The sequence below is a fragment of the Lonchura striata genome, chromosome 6, assembly GCF_050655825.1.
Source record: "Lonchura striata isolate lonStrDom1 chromosome 6, ASM5065582v1, whole genome shotgun sequence".
Taxonomy (NCBI): domain Eukaryota; kingdom Metazoa; phylum Chordata; class Aves; order Passeriformes; family Estrildidae; genus Lonchura; species Lonchura striata.
The window spans coordinates 30,274,207-30,292,959 of NC_140708.1; the positions used below are offsets into that span (position 1 = coordinate 30,274,207).

The following is an 18,753-nucleotide window of genomic DNA, read 5'->3' on the forward strand; positions in this document are numbered from 1 at the left end:
ATGACTGTTTATTTAGTTGTGAATTGATTGATTAGGAAATAAGTGCTTTTCAAGCTGACAGTATAAATAATGAAACTTTATTAGTGATATATGTGACACATTTAACAATGCTAATTTTCTGTACAGCTCTGTATAATTCACTTGCCTTTTTCAGTAGGCTGTAAACAATAGAAGGTTTGAGGGAAATCACTGATTTGTTGGCTTTCTAAAAGGTAATGGAAAGGAATCCAGAATTTAGGAATACTTCTAGAGTGCCATCTAGTGTGAAAAGAAATGAAGACACAAGAAAATGGAACTGAAAACACAGCTTTGGAAATCACATCTTAATACTCAGAACTATCTCTTCATTTTCCTCTACTGATAAACATAGGCAGCCACTAATGGATTTTATATAATTTAATAATAACTGGGAAACTTTATTTGTTCCATTTTTATTAAGCATACATGTATATATAAATATATATACATATACAAAATACATACATACATACATACATACATACATTATATATATATATATATATATATATATATATATATATATATATATATATATATGGTAGAAATAATTAAAATTAATGCCCTCTCTGCTTTTAGTTTTTGAAAAAATAACAAATGTCTGGCCAAAGCCCAGATTTAAGATTTGGCTTAATCACCTCATGTTCTCATACTTCAAAGGCATTGTCATTAAGTCTTGATTTCATTTTCACTCTTCTAATTAAGTTACGGACCTGTGCATATAGAATGGTGATATATAGAAATTGTTATGAAACAAGCTTTAAAACAAAAGAGATTTTTAAAAAAATGTGTTATTGCCTCATTGCTTCCAGGTGTGGTTTTAGCAGAGGTGGTGCTTGACCCTCCTTAGCAAAAGCACACTTCCTGTGGTTATAGCAGACTTGTTGCTACTTTTAAAGCAGGTTTCTATAACCACTTATTTCAAATTACATAGGTAATTTTCAGGGTGTACAGAAAAATCCAATTTTCTGTCTTTGCAGATGTCAATTTTGCAAGTGTGGCCCCAAGATTTAACAAGGAATATAACAGGTAATCACCAAGTTTTTCTTGTTTGCAGGGCTTGTTATGGGCAGTCTGGCAGAGCCAGAGGAAATGGAAAGAGGGCAGACCAGTCTGTGCAGGTGAGTAATTTTGCATTTGTCTACCTTGTCCACTGGGGATAGATTGGATGTAGCATTTTACAACCCAGATGCCTTTCTGAGGAGGGATCCCATCTGGGCAGGTGTTCTGTTACAGCTGCCTCCTGGAAGGGGACTTTGGTCATTTTAAAATAAGAATTTATGCTCCTACAGTTTTCTTTATGTGCAATACCTGTCAAAGATTGCTGGTGCTGTGTTGGCAGTGTCCCCTAGGTTCATTAGTTTGGTAAAGATTTACAGCAATATCAGCTCTGAGAAGTGTAAATACCAGGTATCTGTGGTAGATGTTTGTCTTTTCAATCAAGAACAAGAAAATTAAGTCTCTTCACTTTCTTTATACCTGTGTTTTAATTAATGCTCTTTAAATTTATCTTGGACATGTGGCCTATTGCAGGGAACTGTTTATGTCAGAAAAGAGCCTTGGTTACATTCACAATGACTGGCTTTGGGATTTAGAAATATTTTCAGCAGGCATGTTATTTGTTTGGTCTTTGGGTCTTTGAAAGGCAGAGTTTTTATCTCTGGTGAAAGAAATATTTGCACTAGGGAGGCTGAATACAGTGTTATTGTGTTCATTTGGTATACAACACTAGTGAGTTCATTGATCTCAAGATGAGATAAAATAGGGGAATGACGAGAAAATTATGAAAAAGGAAATGTGGAACTGAGGAAGGAAGATATTTTTTATTCCATCTGAATATTGCATAAGCTGCAAAGGAGGGGACTTAGAACAGTATCTGTGAGCAATTAGCAGGGAAAAGGAGTAGGGAGGATGTGATGTGCAAAGTACTGCTTCCTGCTGAGTTTAACCCAAACTCTGCCTTTGCCTTTCTTCACTGAAAAAAAAAAGAAAAAATATGTAGAGATCACCCTTGCAGCCTGTGTGTTTGAAAAGCCATAAGGAGACAAATTTGTTAAAGAAAAGCTTACATGGCAGCATGGAGAGTCCTCATTCCAAATATGCTGCTAAACCCCTGACAGCAATAGTGAGAAAGAAGCAGGGGTGGGAAGGGAAGAGAGGAGGAACTTTGGTACCAGGGAAGGTGTGTTTTCTAATGAGGTTAAAAAGTAAATTGAGTGTCTGCTGTAGAGTGCTTTATCAGCTTTACAGGTTGATATCCCTATATCTAAGGACTCAAATTCTTCTGGAAGAACACAATATTTCTCCCTTTGGAGGTGACATGTAGGACACCAGTTGTGGTATTCATTTCTGCTTTAGTATAATTACTCTGTATTTTTACTGTGCTGTGTAGAGTGGTTTGAGATGTGTGCATGACTGAAACCTGGACCAAAAGAAAGGCATTGGAAGTGCAGCCGTGAAGTGCAGATCTGTATCCATGAGATATGGCAAAGGGGTTCAAACATGCAGTAAGGATCACACTCTCCTGGGAGCCCCAGGTTGGATCCTTCTGTGATGGATGTGCCTGCAAGCAGGCAACTGCAGATGGGCACCATAAATAACTCCCATGTCACAGGAACAGCTCCTGGAGGCAGCGACAGCGGGGAAGTTGCGCTTTTCCTGCTTTTCCTTTTCACTTCTGCTTTCCCAACTGAGGTTGATTCATTCTGCTGCAGTCTCAAACAGATGCATTAGATCCTTTTAGGCTGAGTTTTGAAAGCTTGTTAGAGAAATGTTTCCAGTTTTCACCCTTATTGCTGAATCACTCCTACTTGGATCTTGGTGTGCTCCTGAAGGAGTTGTGAAGGCTGACAGTCTTGTAGAATTAGGAACTAAAACTTTATGCCCCCAAAGAAAAATCTGTAGTTTTAGCTTAGGGATAAACTTGAACCCCTGAAGTTCCTCTGCTGTTTGACTCAAAGTATTTGATTTTTTTCTTATGGAAAGGAAATATCCTAATTCATATTTGGAGATGTCTCCAGCTGATTTGTTGTGGGTATTTTACTCCCTCTGAGCCTAGTTGTATTTCACTCATGGGAACCTTTATGCAAGCCGAAGAGCATTCATGCTCTTGAATTATTTTTGTTTAGCTAGTATTTCTAAAATATTTGTGCAACTGCTTAAAATATGTGACTTGAACCAAATACATGTGTGAATACAGCATGAAAAAAGATATTTTTGTGCCACAGTCTTAAACCAACTGAGGAGGACTGAAGGCAGGTATCATTTCTGTCTGCCTTCAACTTGTTGGTCACTGTCAGTGCAATGAGTGTTGAGACTGGAAGTTTATTTGCATCTCTCAATAGGTTGCTTATGGTATTTTCTAACATTCTATTCTCACCAGCCTTTAACAGTTTTTTCTTTTTCATACTGAGATGGTCAACACTGCATTTAGGAGTCTGCTCCTGATGGCAATTCTTCGTAGCTGTCATTAAAGACTGATGAGTTCAGGCCAAAATACTGTGAAGTTAATAAAAGTCTTTGCATTGATTTTCATACTCTCCAGTGTTTGTGCTGCATATTCATTTCAATGGCTGTTGGATCAATCCCCTCAGAATGATCTAGAAGATTAGCCAGAAGCAGAAGTTAGGTGCCATGGAAACAAAAGGCTCGAGTGTAATCCATAGATGAGGATCTTGTTGTCACAGATGAATTTGCTTAGTTGGCTTTCATATAAACACAAATATAAGAAAAAGCACGTCAGCCTAGGTGCTAGTGTAAGGACTGTATATTTTTAATTAGTCTGGTAAATATTTCATTAGCAACTGTAATAAAATATTGATTTTAGTGTCTCCATTAATCCATATTACTTTGGTTCTGTACTTTTTTCACTTTTAATAATTTAGCAAAATCTTTTTTTCTGGACACTTTCTCATCTAACTACCCCAGGATGGAAAAAAAAATTACTGTAGAAATATTTTTCCCCTTTGCCATCTCCTAATTCAATTAATTACACATCATGTCATAGTGTCTGGTTTTATTTTATATCTTATATATTAATATAAGCCAAACAGTTAATATTTTCTTGAAGAAAACATTGCCCTCACACTCCTAAGACTCTAAAATGACTGTTCATAACATTAGTACAGGGCAATATTTCTGAAAGGATGGTATAGAAAAGAATCCATTGCCCTTTCCATGAGCAAGCATTCTTATTTCAGAGTCTGGCCTATTTTGTAGAAGCTAGAAGCTTGAAAAAAAAGCCAAAGTAACAGCTAGATACAAAAGAGGAAACAGAAGAAGTAAAATACCAAGTCTTGCTACTTTGCCTGTTTACCTTGCACATATTCAGAGGCATTAAGGTTAATAGTCAGGTCACCTAATTATGCTTATACAAATCCTTCCAATAATAGATGATTATTGTTTTCTTTAGAGCAGTTTAAGTTAAAGCAGTGCTTTGACTAAATATGCTGACCACTTACCACTATTTGTAATTGTAAAGTATATGTTTATCTCCTAATATTTTCAGTAGCACATTAGCACAGAATCCGCTCAAGGTTTCATATTTCTTTTCTGCTAGGAAGTCAAAATACAGAGCGGCTCTACCAGATCCTCAGTGTCAACTGTGTAGTTGCATGTTAACTTTAAAATGGCTAAATGCATGTTAAATACATAATCAGCTTGATCTTCTAAAATCTGGTGTAAAGGGCAAGTGGTACTTCCTTTGCATTTAATTTCCGTGGAAAGTATTGAGCTTGTTCTTTAATTCCTCTTAGTTAATTTCTTAATACAAATATATAAATAAAAATAATAATTAATTTCTTAGAAGAAATCTACTGGCATTGGTGCTATTTACAGTGATAGCATAATAAATCGGGAAACAAAGACATTAACTGCACCAAAGTTTTACTGGCAGACTTTTGGCATAGTGTTTATGGTATGTTCTTGGTCATCAAACCAGTGAAAGCAGCAGCTAATGCCCAATGTAGCAGCTAATTTCTGTCACATGGATATTTGTCTGGGAAATTAGCCTGGGTCTGAGCCAGATGGAATTGCACAGTTTCACTAACTTTGCAGCTCTATTAGTTTGAAGTCAGAAGAGCAGACGTGGCCTTGACAAGCATATGATTCTGTGCTGCATTGCCTGTCCTGGGAAGCTGTTCAGCTTTTCTATATTTAACAGATGAGAATGTCTCCAGAGTTCATCTAACACATACTCAAGATATCACAAGCTGCAGCTGGCAGCTGGGAGCTCTGCAGTTCAAGGTTAATGGGACACTAATTAGTAAGTATATAGGGATATCAGCACATAACACCCACTTTTTGAGCAAGTAGGAGAATGAATTAATAGTCAAGAGAAGGAGAGCCCTTCTCCAGCTGCCTCCAGCTCCTGCAGCTCTCGTTCCATCTTCCCACAAGCTTCCAGGACAAGAGGTACAGCGAGCTCCTGCAGGCTCAGCTGGGAGCACCAGGGAGCCCTGCAGGGCTGGCCAGGCTGGGGAGAAAGCCAGGCTACCCCTGGAGAGGGTCGAGTCAGCCTCTGCACTGCTTTGCCCTTTCCAACCACTTCAGACAAGCCTGGTAATGTGGCAAAAAGACTGCACGGCCCCGGGTTATGGGAATCATCCTAATGCCAGAGAAAACCAGCAGAGAGCAACACCCAGCTGACAAGCAACCTCTCTTCTGGTGTCAGCAGAAATTGACTGTAGGAGAGAAGATAGGATTGAAAATTGCTGGAACACCGAGTTGAATAATAACCAGGGAATGATCCTTCTTAAAGTGGAAAAGAGCAAGATTAATGTGCATTTTACCAAGAGATAACACTTTCACAATTACTATTAAGTATCTAGAAGTCCCTAATTCAAAATATGGATAATTTACTGTAAATCTTGCCACTGACTGCCATATTTTCAGGCTATAAATTTAATAGCTGCAGGAAAAATTTGGTTCAATGTGTGTAGCATCACACCCTTCTCAAATCTTTTCTTCTTTATAACAGGACTCAAAAGCACATTTCATTGGTTAGAAATCCCATCTGTATAATTTTGAATTATCCAAGATAAGCCTAGGGGATAAAATTAAAAGCCAGGTTTGATGAGGTTGGTTCTTAACTTCCTTGTCATTTGGCTATCTAGGACATTGATTCTTTAGATGGCTTTATGTCTGGCAGCCCATATTCCTAGTAAATTCAAAATTAGTGACTTTGTGTTCACAGAGATCTCAAACTAATTTTTGTCAGAGACTTTTGAAAATGTAGGTTACACAAACTCATCTGTGGTTCAATAGCTTTGCTGTCTCCTCCTATAACTCAGCTTTTCATTTTTAGCTAGATCATTCTCCATTGCATTCCTCCTATTACAATATATTCTCCTTAGTCTGCAGTCAGGCATTGGCAATGAATGGGAGGGAAGGTGAAAGCTTCATGCATCACAGAAGTAGCATAAGAAGGAATAAGTTGCTCAGATGTCAAAGCAGTATTAAGTCTAACCAAAAGGAGAGTACAATTACCTGGGAACATTCAGGGACGTGCATTGAAAATGACAGGCTGAAGTTCTGTGGATATGAAGAAAAGTGAAGCTGCCTTGCAGTGGGGAAAAAGACAGTAATGAGTGAAGAATGCAGCTATAATACTGCTTTAGGAATTATTTCATGTTGTACTGTTAATTAAGGAGACAGCTCTACACTTGTAGGCTTCATTCTTAAGTCAGAAGTAGAATTTCTACCTCTCAGAGGATTGTTCTGGAGATGAGACCAAAAAGTCTTAGTGATATCAGCTGAGATTCCTACATGTGATGATGAATCTTTGGGCCTTTGAGAAAGATTGCCCTGAAGAGAATTACACTGAGTCCAACTCACAAAAAGGTATCTCTGGAAAGGTCTGCACTGACTTTGTCATGGTGCTGCAGCACATACACACACCTGAGCTGTGGAGCAGCTGACACCAGACAGAGCCATGCCACTCTCTAGGGTTCAATGTGGCTTTCAGTTTGAGGGGAAGATGACTTTCAGTCCAGCTGCTGCAGTTCCAGTTTTGTCCTAATGAGATTTACTTAGCTCAAAGAAATGCAAGCAGTGAAACTGTAAGCTTGAGATGGTTTCTTGATAAACCTTTGGGGTGCTGGGATTTGATAACTGGAATGACCCAGTGACATTACAGCAATTTTCTTTGTTAAAAAACCACATCCATGGTATTCTCAACTTATAACTCTGGATTGCTCCTCAGGATGTCTCTCTAGTTAATAGTAAAGTACAAAAGTGATGCTAACCAAGATAATAAGATAGCAAATACTGATGGAAATTTGATTGCAAATGAGCATTTACGTAGCAAATAAGAATTAGGTACCCTAATGTGTTAACCAAATAAGAATCAGGAAACACTTGGGAAATTAATGTGTAAAGTAGACAAAATAAAGCATTCAAGGCATGCTGGTCCCTGGGTGTTGTTTTTTTTTTCTTTCTCAATTGTCAAGACATAGGATGAAGGTTATAAGGGAAGAGGTAGACTACTTCTTTTGCATCAACTTTGTTCACGTGAAACTTTAGTTTTAGAAACAAACAGTGCCTGAATTTCCAGATGGAATCTGTAGTTCTTGTGACCATCTCAGACAGATGTATGCATTCAAGAATTAGCAATAATCAAGTCCAGAGATGAAGCTGTTTCTGTAATGTTTCCAGCTGTGTTGCCCAATCTAGTTTAGAGTACACGGTCTCATCTGAACACCTGAGACACTCTGTGCAAACAGAGTGTTCTTGGTTAGAGATTTCATTACTTGAATATTTTCTTTGATAACCACCATTTTTACCAACTTTGTTCTCTTTGTGCTATGGCTATTTTGAAGCTTCTGAGGTGTCTTTTCTCATGTTGCTATTTGTGTCTTCAAGCAGCAGAATCGTGTCAGCTTGGTAGCTAAGCAAAACCAGTCCTACTGCTGTAAGCACTGAATAGATGCTCAGAATGAGCCTCTGACCTCCCAAAACAGACTGCAAATTGAAGGGACCAGGCAGAAGGGAAATTCAGCTTTGTTGAGCTGAATACAGGATAAATTGCATGGACACATAGACTGAGTGCCCTACTGCACATGGGAAACTCTGTCTAGATGGACACTGCATGTAAACCTCCTGAATCCCTGTCCAACACTTATTTACTTTTCCACTGTGCACCTCATGTTACCCTTTGTCAGGGGTCTTTGTTCCTGGACAAAAATTGGGATGACTTTACTTGACAGAGAAAGCAAGTCATAATGTTTATATTTTCCATTTTTATTATTTTCCCTTTTACTTAATAGTATATAAAAATTGTTTTAGAACCTCTTAATGAATCCAATACTTTATATAGTGCTGTAATTACTTCGATACAAGTGTCTAAAACCACAGCCAATCAGTCTTTTACATCATTTAAATGCAAGGGAAGCACTTATTTCCCTAGTAAATCTTCTGCTTTTCTAATAGAAACTGATTTTAAAATAGGGAAGGAAAGGGAAAAAAATAAAGTAATTGATAGTCTTACAAACTGTCTGCAAAGCATTATTATAAAAATAATTGCATTTGCAGCTAATCAAAGATGTTTTTAGGAGTACTTGTTCTGCAGGAATTATATATTCAGGAATTAGAGGGAGCTTTCAAAAGCTGCATGCCTGAATCTTCTAAAGAGGCCAGGATATGCTATTCAGTACAATAGATTCTTATTTTCCAAGCATGCTTATACTGAAGGTTGTTTTCTGAAGTAACTCAGTCTCTCCCACATATCTCAGTGCTGGTGCTCAGAGTGCCAGGGGAAGTCAGTGATGGAGTAACGTAATTTAATTAATTGGATAAAATTAATTGAATCCCATTGTTGGGATTGGTCAGATGTTGATCAGCAAGTAGACAACCCAAATTTCATATGCAGTGACTCTTTCATTGGTTTTTTGGTTGTTTTTTTTTTTTTTTTCCTGAAATATTTCTGGGTTTAGCTCTCTCAACACTTGCACACCAGTATCAGGGCAGTCCAACAAGAAAAACTCTATGCTGTTTTGTGGGTACATCTAGCCTTCAGAAAATGCTGTCACAGGATTTTTCATGGCAGTAGCTCTGCAGTTACTTGTTCATTAATATTAATCAAAGATAAAACAGTAATATATGCTGATCAGAAGTTCATTTCCCTGTTGTTTGCTCTCTGACAGTCTAACAGCAATGATAATCTGAGTTTAACAGGCATTACAATGGAAATCCTCCAAATGAAACACAGAGATTAGTGACTTCTCAAGAGTAGAGCCATTTCCTGTGCTCTTTAAGGTGACATTTCTGTAGAAAGGGGAGTATAAGTTGAAGTTCTGTTCTGCCACTTGTTTCCCTCGAGAGTAGGCTTTGGTGACAGTCCACTCAGTCCAAAATTTTAAACTGCAAATCTGTTTGGATGGTAAGATTTAATTTTCTCTTTCTCATCATAAATATCATCTTCAAATTAGCTTCTTCAAACAGGCTCCCAAGATTTGAGTTTTGCTTGTCTAAAGGGCCATAGCAGTAGTGTCCTTTTCCATGCTACTTGAGATTTCTTGCTATGTTGAGCAAATCCCAGTGTTTCAAAGAGCCAGGAATATCTAATAACTGAATTGGAAAATCCCTTTCATGTGATGTTAGAGTATGAAGCAGATTATTTTTCAGAGACAAAGTAGTTTAGCAGAATTACTGCTCTCTGAGCTTTTACCTCCTTCCTGTACAAGAGGATAACAGTCACATTTTGTCCTCTTTCATATGAAGCAAACAAGGAGACCACTGAAAAATAGTGATAATTCCTTAGTGCTCTGGCCACAGTATTGTGAGAACTGTAGAAACCCTCCTGCTGGTTTTAAAAAAACCATTGAACCCCTGGAGTAACTCCAGATGAGATTTGTGCCTTGTGGAGCCACACTTTTCCATCACCAAACAAGCCTGAAAGGACAATCCTTCCTTCTCTTCTTCAGGAATAAGGCAAAAGTTATCTGTTATCTGTTTCATCTTTAATCTTCCAGTTCATCTCCTATAGAATGAAGTATTTTATAATGAATGTTCGTGACTTGCCTTATTCACATTTTACTTGTACTTCCTTATAAAATTACAGGGCATATTTATTACTAATTAATTAACAATTACTTTATTCTATAGATTTAGCTTAAAATTACTAGCAGCCCAAAAATGTATTTTGCAGATGACTATTTAATCACTGTTTTATTTAGTAAAATGTACCAAGAAATCAATTTCAAGTGCCTTTATTGAGGTCTGTGGTGGGTAGAAATAGAAAGACACAGTGTTCCCTTTGAGTGTTCTCGTCCGAAGATTGCTTTTTCCATACCAGGGAATAGTAAAAAAAATTAAACCTATTAAAAAGCCATATTCTCTTTTATTGTATGAACTGACCCACAGAGCTTTTATAAGGTTAGAGCAGGAATGATGAATGATGTTTCTTTTTATTTCTAAAAAAAATGGATTATTTCCCTTTGGTACAAGTTGTCCAATATTTAGGGCTTGCAAGGCTATTTCTCTTAAATGGTTTGAATCAAAGACCCTGAGATATTTCTTTTTTTAATTGACATGAGTGCAGTATATGTGGAAAAAAAGAGTGGTGAGCAATTTCTTTGAGAGGTCCCCCACCTGTGTGATTCATGAGCTCTGTGCCAGATGAAGAATCCTTCCTCCTTCCTGTAAGGTTCTTCCTCACAGCTCCATCATCCAACCTGTTCCTACCTCCAAGAAGTTACCTGAACTGCATATTTTTGTCCCCCACCATAATTAACCATTCATGCCTTGGCAAAGATCTCTTTGTCTGTAGATTTTTCTACAGACTTTGAGCCTTAAAAGCAGAGCTTACTCAATTGTTTAAGGAAGTAATAAGATCTTTGACTCTCCAAACGCTATTTATTTGCATAGAGGTAAAGGGCACTTATTACTGGCTTAAAAACAGTTGTTGCATTCAGCAATTTCCACCACAAAAAAGTTTTTTTATGGATTGGCTATGCTACCTGTTAGGTAAGGCAGGATTAGAGATCTGAAAATATTATAAAGTTGGCTTGAAGGGTTCCAGAGTATGACAAATGCTTATGGGACATTTTTGGGATTTTTAAATATTTGTGCTGAAAAATACAACTGAATGAATAAATGAAACAACAGTCCTTTTTGTAATGTTTGTCTAGGATTTGGACCTCTTTGACCAAAGACTAATGGTAAACATTAAGGGATATGACTGTGCTGCACGTAGGGCTGGTTTCCTATGGCTAAAGAATGAGAATGTCTGTACTTATTTCTCCTTAAAAATCTTTGTGTTGATGGTGCTGCTGTTTTGTTTTGTTTTGTTTTGGGTTTTTTTTGTTTGGTTGGTTTTTCTTGTTTGTTTTTTTTTTTCTCTTGTATATTGCAGTTACTGCACCTCTGATTTTGCTGATTTTATATATAGTTTTGGAGCAAAGCTGAAAATTTGCAGTTCTCAAAGAAAGCAATGCATTTCCTGGTGGGGAAAAAAGATAGTATAGCAGCTCTTATAACAAACACAAAAATTTCAAACCCAAGAAGAGCTTTCTTTGACCTGCATGTTCTTAGTGTTCTTAAGAGCCTTGGAAGCAAGATAAGAGGCCTTTTCTAAAAACTAAGTCCCTGATTTAGCTGAAACACCTTGAGTTCTGACATTCTGAAGTACATGTTCACTGCAATACTTTTCTCAAATCTCAGTCAAAGGAATATCACAGCACACCACTTATTCTTCTCTGTTACCTAGTAAAAAAGAATTTGTGGCTCTTTATGTGTGAAAAGGATATTTTTAGATTTAAATTATCTGTCCCTCACATCCCCTTCCTTGTATATGAATCAATAAGTAATTTCAAAACTAAAACACCAGATCTGGTAGAATGGTTTGTATACAACAGCTGTGACACAAGACAGAGAGAATGTGGCTTGGAAATAATCAGCTTGGAAAGCTGGAACAGCAGTTGCACCTAATTGATTTGATTGGGTCTCTATTTGATGTAGGTTAGCACTGGGATGATCCCGGGAAATTTTTCGCCTTTCAGAGCGTGTATTTAACCTGACACACACGAGCAGGCTGCAAAGTGGGCTGATGTGCAGAGACTGAACAGCAGGACAACGAGGAGATCCCTTCCTCAGGCACAGCTTCATCCATTACCTGCTCCCCAATGCACGTTGCATTTTTTACTGGCAACCTGGGGGTCAGGAGCCTCCTAAAAGGGGCAGGGATATGGATTAGTTCTGGGACTGCAGCTGCAGCACTCTGCTATTGCAAATCACACACCCTCCCATGATGGAGGAGCTCCTACCATAAAGTGGCTTAATGATCACGAGTTTCAAAAGGTAACAATGGATTCAAAGTCTCTTTAATTTGTCTCTACCTGGTACAAAGTGGATCAGCCTTGTGCTGACACTGTTTCTTTTTAAGTTTTCCTACAGGTCAGGCAAATTTAAAACAATTCAGTGGATTATTTTTTTTTAAAGAGGACAAGGTTAATGTATTTAACCGCATAACTCGGAGAACTATTGCTTTGAGGGGAAAAAAAAAAACAAAACACAATTGAAAACAAAAAATACTCTGTTTCCCACAGGCATTAAAAGGAGCTGATTACATTGTGGTCAATTCAGGACAATTTGTCTCAGTCATATAACACAAAATTTTTTTGCAAATAACAAAATAGGAAACTACATTGCAAAGATTTCACTAGCACAGAGAAGGAAAAGAATAAGTTCAACAGAAGACATTGCAGTGGTATGTCTGTATTTAACCTGACAATTTTTCAGGATATTACTGAAGTCTCCTGTACCAAAATTGATTTGAATTAGCATAATCCCATTTTATCCATGAATTTACTATTCTTATTACTACCTTTCAGCCTGTCATTCATTAGTTCTGCTCAGGAAGAACTGGGTTTGGGACTCCTGATTCTGGATGGTATTGGATTATATCTATTTTACTTATTTTGGTCTGTCCACATTTGATGAAACAGAGCATGAGGATGACAGAAAATAGCTGTGATCCCTGCATGGCCCCAGAGCTCACCCAGAAAGGATTGGTGGTCAGCCTTGCTTCAAAGGCAGGGTGTAGGTGTTCATGTTTATGGATTGCCTTGAGAAGTTTGAGATAAAAAGCTGAATAGAGGAAACCACATCCCATTTGTACCCTTTGTACTGGTCCTACAATATCCTATTACAGGAATACACAATCTTGAGTGGAATTTGCTGGCAATTTATCTGTAAATGGAGTACTCCAGATGGATAAGATGGATACCCTACATTCAGAGCAGACCTGTGCCCTGGGGCAGCAGTGAGCACTTTTTTTTTTTCCTAAACTTTTGCAGAATTCTTTGAGAGGCTTGTGGCTGTTTTTGGGTTTGCTTTTTAAAAATCAAAATATAGCCTGAGCTGTATTAAAACATTGCCCAGAAAAGAATGGATGTGAAGTGCAGGTTGTGGGCTGCTTTCAGGCCTCTCTGCTCTTTGTGGGGAGTCCACAGGGTAACCTGCAGCATTTAGTACTGGAGCTTTATTCATGCTTCAGCCAAAATGATGACAGTACTCAGGAGGCTGGAGAGCAAAGGAATGAATGCACCAGCTTGATGTTGTTGGCCTTGAAAGAGGTTATACATAATGAGAAATGCAACCTTGATGTTTATGAAATCCATGCTGAATTTATACAATAAGAAAGCACTGTCAATGTATGGAGATGGATATGTTGGTCCACAAGATCACCTTTCTTAGTTTTTCTATCTTCCTGAGAGCCTCTCTAATTTTTTTATTTCACACAGGAACATATTCAGCTCTGAGGTTGACTTGTAGGAAAAAATGTTGGAGGTTACATTACAATGGCAGTAAGCACACATGTAATTTTGATATGCACATCCCAAGGCAAATGCCATCTGTGGACCACAGTGGTCACTGCAGCAGCAAGGGGACCATGTTAGTATGGGATGAGTGGAATTGACAGGTGGGGAAATTTAGTTAGTGACATTTGTAATCAATGGCCTGTAGGATGGTGGGGGGAGCATGGCATTGTTATATTCTCTGAAGAAAGCAGTAGATGCATTTTGTCAATGTGATGGATTCAAAGGGCAAGGATAATTCAGAGATACTTCCTTTTTCTCTGCTGTAAGAATTTTTAAAGACCCTCGATGAAGCCTAGCATAATTTTTGGTCTACATTATTCCAGGGAGAGATGCTTGATCTGGTATTCTTTATCATAGGAAGTATACTGACTTTAATTTCAAAATGAGCAAAAAGTAGAGTTAGTGATGGTAAAAATAAATAATGTGGGTGGGTGGGCTAGTGTTACTGCTTTTGTCAGTCTCATTCCCATTTAATTTACAAAAGGCTCACATTGTGTTTTGTTTTGCCTTTTCTGTACACTTTAACACACATTTGTCTTGGAATATGATTCTGTAAATATCTAGGGAATGATCATGGATGTAGAATTTCACTTTCCGTGGTTCAAATATTACAATCCACAAGATGCATTTGCAAAAGATAACACATAGCTGGGACGCAACAGAATGCATTTAAAATAAATATGGGATAAATATGAGAAATAAATCAAGTAATGATAGATTTTATGTGTTATTAGTGCTTCCACTGACTGCATTTGGTTTTGTTTTGTTTTTCCCAATCAATATTATTCTGTAAACCCAGGAAGCACTTGGAAGACCGACTTGCTGCAGCAAGATATCACCTTCTGTTAAGTGTACAGGTGGCTACTTTTTGCTAACAGGAGTGTTAATAAACAGTTTTACTTCTTCATACAGAATTTAATTCCTCTATTTATTTATTTTGTAAGTAAATTGTATTTTAGTGGCCTCACAATAAATCCAGGCCTGTTTGAACAATCCATGCTGATTAAATAAAACACTGGGAAAACTATTAGCATAGCTGGTATACATTAGTTTTGAGACTGCTATGGCTTTAGGAACTTGGACAAGTCTTGTTTGAGGTGATCTGTTGTTCTACTAGTTTAAATATTCCCCCCTGTAAAGCTGCTGTCAGAAAAGATTAAACCTGTGCACAGAATAATGAGGTGGAAGAATTACAGTGAAACTTAACACCAGGTCAGAAATGAACCTCTGACCCCCTTTAAAAATCCTCCTTTCAGAGCAGCTGTAGAAGTGTGAAAATGTTCTGTTACTTCCTATGCTGGATTTTGCTACCACCTATCACCACTTTTTCTTTTCCAATTATGATTCCCTTACCACAATTATCCTTTACTAAGAAAGCTTAGTGACTGGCATATATTCTCTATTTTCTCCCTTTCCTACTTTGCACATCCACCTGCATTCACCATTCTGTTGAGTTCAGCACAACCATGAATGAAAAACAGTTGTCTTGGGAAAGGACCGTTAATGATTCCCTCAAACCATCACATGGATAGCTCTTTTCCACCCATCTTCTTCAAAGCCACAAAAATATGTGATTGTTAGGACTTTTGAAAGCCAAATTGTCCTCCTGAGTAGGCTCTTGGAGAATGACTTGGCAACCATCAGTTTCTAGAGCTGACTGAATCCAACATTTCGAGGGTTTCTGGGATTCCTGCTGGGCTGATGGAGGACAGACTTGGACTCTTGAAGATGCCAAGCTGGAGGATGAGTACTAACATTTTGCTTGCTGATGTTAAATCCCATCTTCACAAGAGGATGGGGTTACACTTCAGAAATCACAACCCTCCGCCTCAGATTTGTTTGCAAGCTTGCAGCCTGGCAAAACAAATCTGGTTGGTGAGGAATCCATGGGCATTTCTCCTATCACATAGCACAATTTGTTTTTAAAAGCATTTCTCTCTCCCTAATATCCATAACTCTTAACAGATACGGGCAGCTCATCTTCAGCTAGATGAAAATCATTGTCTAACTGAGGCCATTTTTTCTTGTCCTCCTTTCTTTTTTCCTTTTTCTTTTTTTTCTTCTTTCTTCCTTTCAGTGAATTACTAGCTGGCAGCCTGCCTCTGCTCCCTGTGCTCTGGGTTGAAGTTCAAGAGTGCCCTAGAGCTGCTTAGCTGACTTGCTGAATTAATGACATCCAATATGACCTGTTAGTTTGAGAGTGAGAGAGGGAGTTTTCCAAGATGATGTATACCAAGCAAGCTCTGTTCTTATGTAAGTGCCCCATTATTATCTAAATTAAATGGTTATAACAGCCTGGCTTTAAAAAAAAAATAGTACCCCATTACTGTAAGTTAAAGATTATTCCTTCTTTATATCTCTATTACTGGGAAATGCTCAAGGAGTTCCCTGTTGCTGACCTTGTAGGCTCATAAAGTGCAACTTTTCATGACTCAAGGGAAAAGGTGCAAGGAGTGAGCCAAAGGAAAAAAAATTATTCTCTTCCATTTTAACATATTCTTTCCCTCTCTGTGAGGTGATGACTTTGTACGTTTTCAGTATGATATAGGTTATGCACTGGAGCAGGGGTAGTAGGTGTCAGTCCTAGTGTAATTCAGAAAAGACTTACCTTTTAAATTTTAGGGACAAAATCAGTAAAAAGAGAGAGAGGGATAACTGACAGTTTATTTTATTGTCATATATTTATATGACATTCAATGCAATGGCAGTGAATGATTAGGAGGTCAAGATTTCAATAGCAATCAAGGTCCCAGCTTTTGAAGAAATATAAATCTGTCTTGGGAATGCTGATCTGGAGTATTTGTATAGCCATTAGTGAAGTATGATGGTCTTGCTGGGTGGCAAGTTATTCTATCTCTATTGATAGAAGAGAATTGCAACACCTACAACATGTACCTGCTTTTTTAAACAAATTCATGTGTGAATCACCCCATATCAACATCAAATGAAGGATTTGTAAAGTTGCTGGCTTTGGGATTTTGAAAGATGGGAGTCAGAGAGGTGTTACTCTCAATTTTTTAGTATTTTTTAAAATTTATTTTATTTAATTGAGGCACTTGCCATCATCTAAATTTTGTCCCAACAAAATTCTCCATCTTATCCCACCTGTGAGTGAGAAATGTCTTCCTCCTCTGAAGTATGGGTATCACTTCCCTGTGCTTTGAGATTGACCACAGAGTGTCTTTGCAACATGAAAAATTAATCCTACAAAGTGTGTTGTCACAGTGTGTTATAAATAGTCTGCATGCATTTAATGAAAACTTTTGTGAAGACTTTTTCTCTGACACTTCCTGTGAGACATTTTTGGAAAGACAACTGCAACTTAGTTGGTTGTTTTATCCTAAACAAGTGGTGGTTTGATCCTAAATCTGTAGAGATTTTGAGATCAACCTGTTCCATTTTCCATTTGAGAAAATATTAATCTGCTTTTATCATGTGTGCATAGAACACAAGAGACATAAGAGCATGCTCTGGGTTTAGGCAGGCAGATGGCACTTTTACTCAATTCAGCAGAGAGGGACTAGAATTCACAGCTGTGGAAAGGAAGTTCTGTGCATTTCTGGCTTTTTCTATATGGTCAAGTGACACAAACTCCATTGCCCAAAGGCAGTCCCTGCTGCTTGGAAATCCCTGCCCTGCATTTTCATGTCCTGTGGAGGCTGAGCTTGTGGCAAGTCAGAGGAGTGGAGGAGGTCCTAGAGTGCTGCATATTAGAATCAGGCAAATTTAATGTCATTGTGACTTTTATTTATTTTTTTAAATTTGTGTGTGTGTGTATGTGCATGAGTCAATGGTAACAAGAGATAATAAAGTAAATTAATGAAGGTTTAGTAGGTCATAGTTTTCCACCAGGCCTTGCAGATACTCAGTCTTCTACCAGGACTCTCATTAACAAGTCTTTGTTATTTTAAGTGACAAAGCTTTGATTAGGTACAGAACTTCACATTATCTGCTCAATGTGAAAATAACATGGCTAAAGAGCAGCCACATGATTGAACACATTATCTCTCAGAACAGATGCAAATTTGATTCTCTCCTTGTGTAATATATGTGTTCTGTATTCCTTTGCTACAGTTATTGCAAAAAGATATTGAAGTAGTTCTAGTGGTCTGTCTTTTCATCTCCCTATCTACATTTTCTGACTCTCATCACAGTAACACTGATAATAGGATCTGACTTAATAATCCCTGATTTAAAAGACATCTTTCTCTTGGCTCAGAGGCTTCCTGAACAGCTCCTTCAGCCACTGCAGGGACTGAAGAGACCCTGTGAACACAGCAGAGCCAGAGAGCTAGATCCACCCAGAGTCCCACCAAAGCTCAGTGTCAATCAGGCTGTCAAATTCCAGCTCAAGAAAAATTGTTAAAAGTCATGAAGCTCCACATCTCTCAGGTGAGCTCACTGTTTGTGTAACAATGTTGAGGTTTCTGTCTGTGCTGCTTTCCTATGCTTAGTGGATAAAAATGGATTTAAAAAAAAATCTTTTATGAAATATAATTGAAAACTGCATCAGAAACACCACATTGTATATTCAAACAAGCTTCACTGACCTGTCTCTATCCTCCCTTCTCCTTTTTAATCATACAGAATAAAATGTTATGATGAAAATTAAATTCAGCAGAATGCTTTTTTGATAGAGCAATCAAATTATTTAATGTCAAAACTACTGAAGCAGGATGCCTTGAGATTGTTAGACTTTCCTCCCTAACATACACTCAAACACATATTCATACTTATCCAAATACAGTTCCAGAAAAATCTAGCTGATTTTGCAACAGGAGATAATTCCTTTAAGGAAAGTTGTTTGGATTGTGGATATTTCTTCTCCTTTTCTAAGTAGCTCTACTCAGACTGTGCAGGAAAAAAAAAAGTCTTAATTCTCCTTGAGTAAATGAGCTTGTTCCATGAGATCAAGCCC

At 37.7% G+C, this 18,753-nt stretch overlaps 1 long non-coding RNA gene across 1 annotated transcript in view; it reads left to right on the plus strand.

The window, feature by feature from the left end:
• Nucleotides 1-554: 554 nt before the first annotated feature.
• The window catches only part of LOC146767069 (uncharacterized), a 30,275-nt gene continuing 12,076 nt past the window's right edge, over nt 555-18,753 (plus strand). The window contains exons 1-3 of the long non-coding RNA XR_014956168.1: nt 555-952; nt 1,076-1,139; nt 18,055-18,227. This is a non-coding gene — a long non-coding RNA (uncharacterized LOC146767069). The remainder of the gene's footprint in view (nt 953-1,075; nt 1,140-18,054; nt 18,228-18,753) is intronic.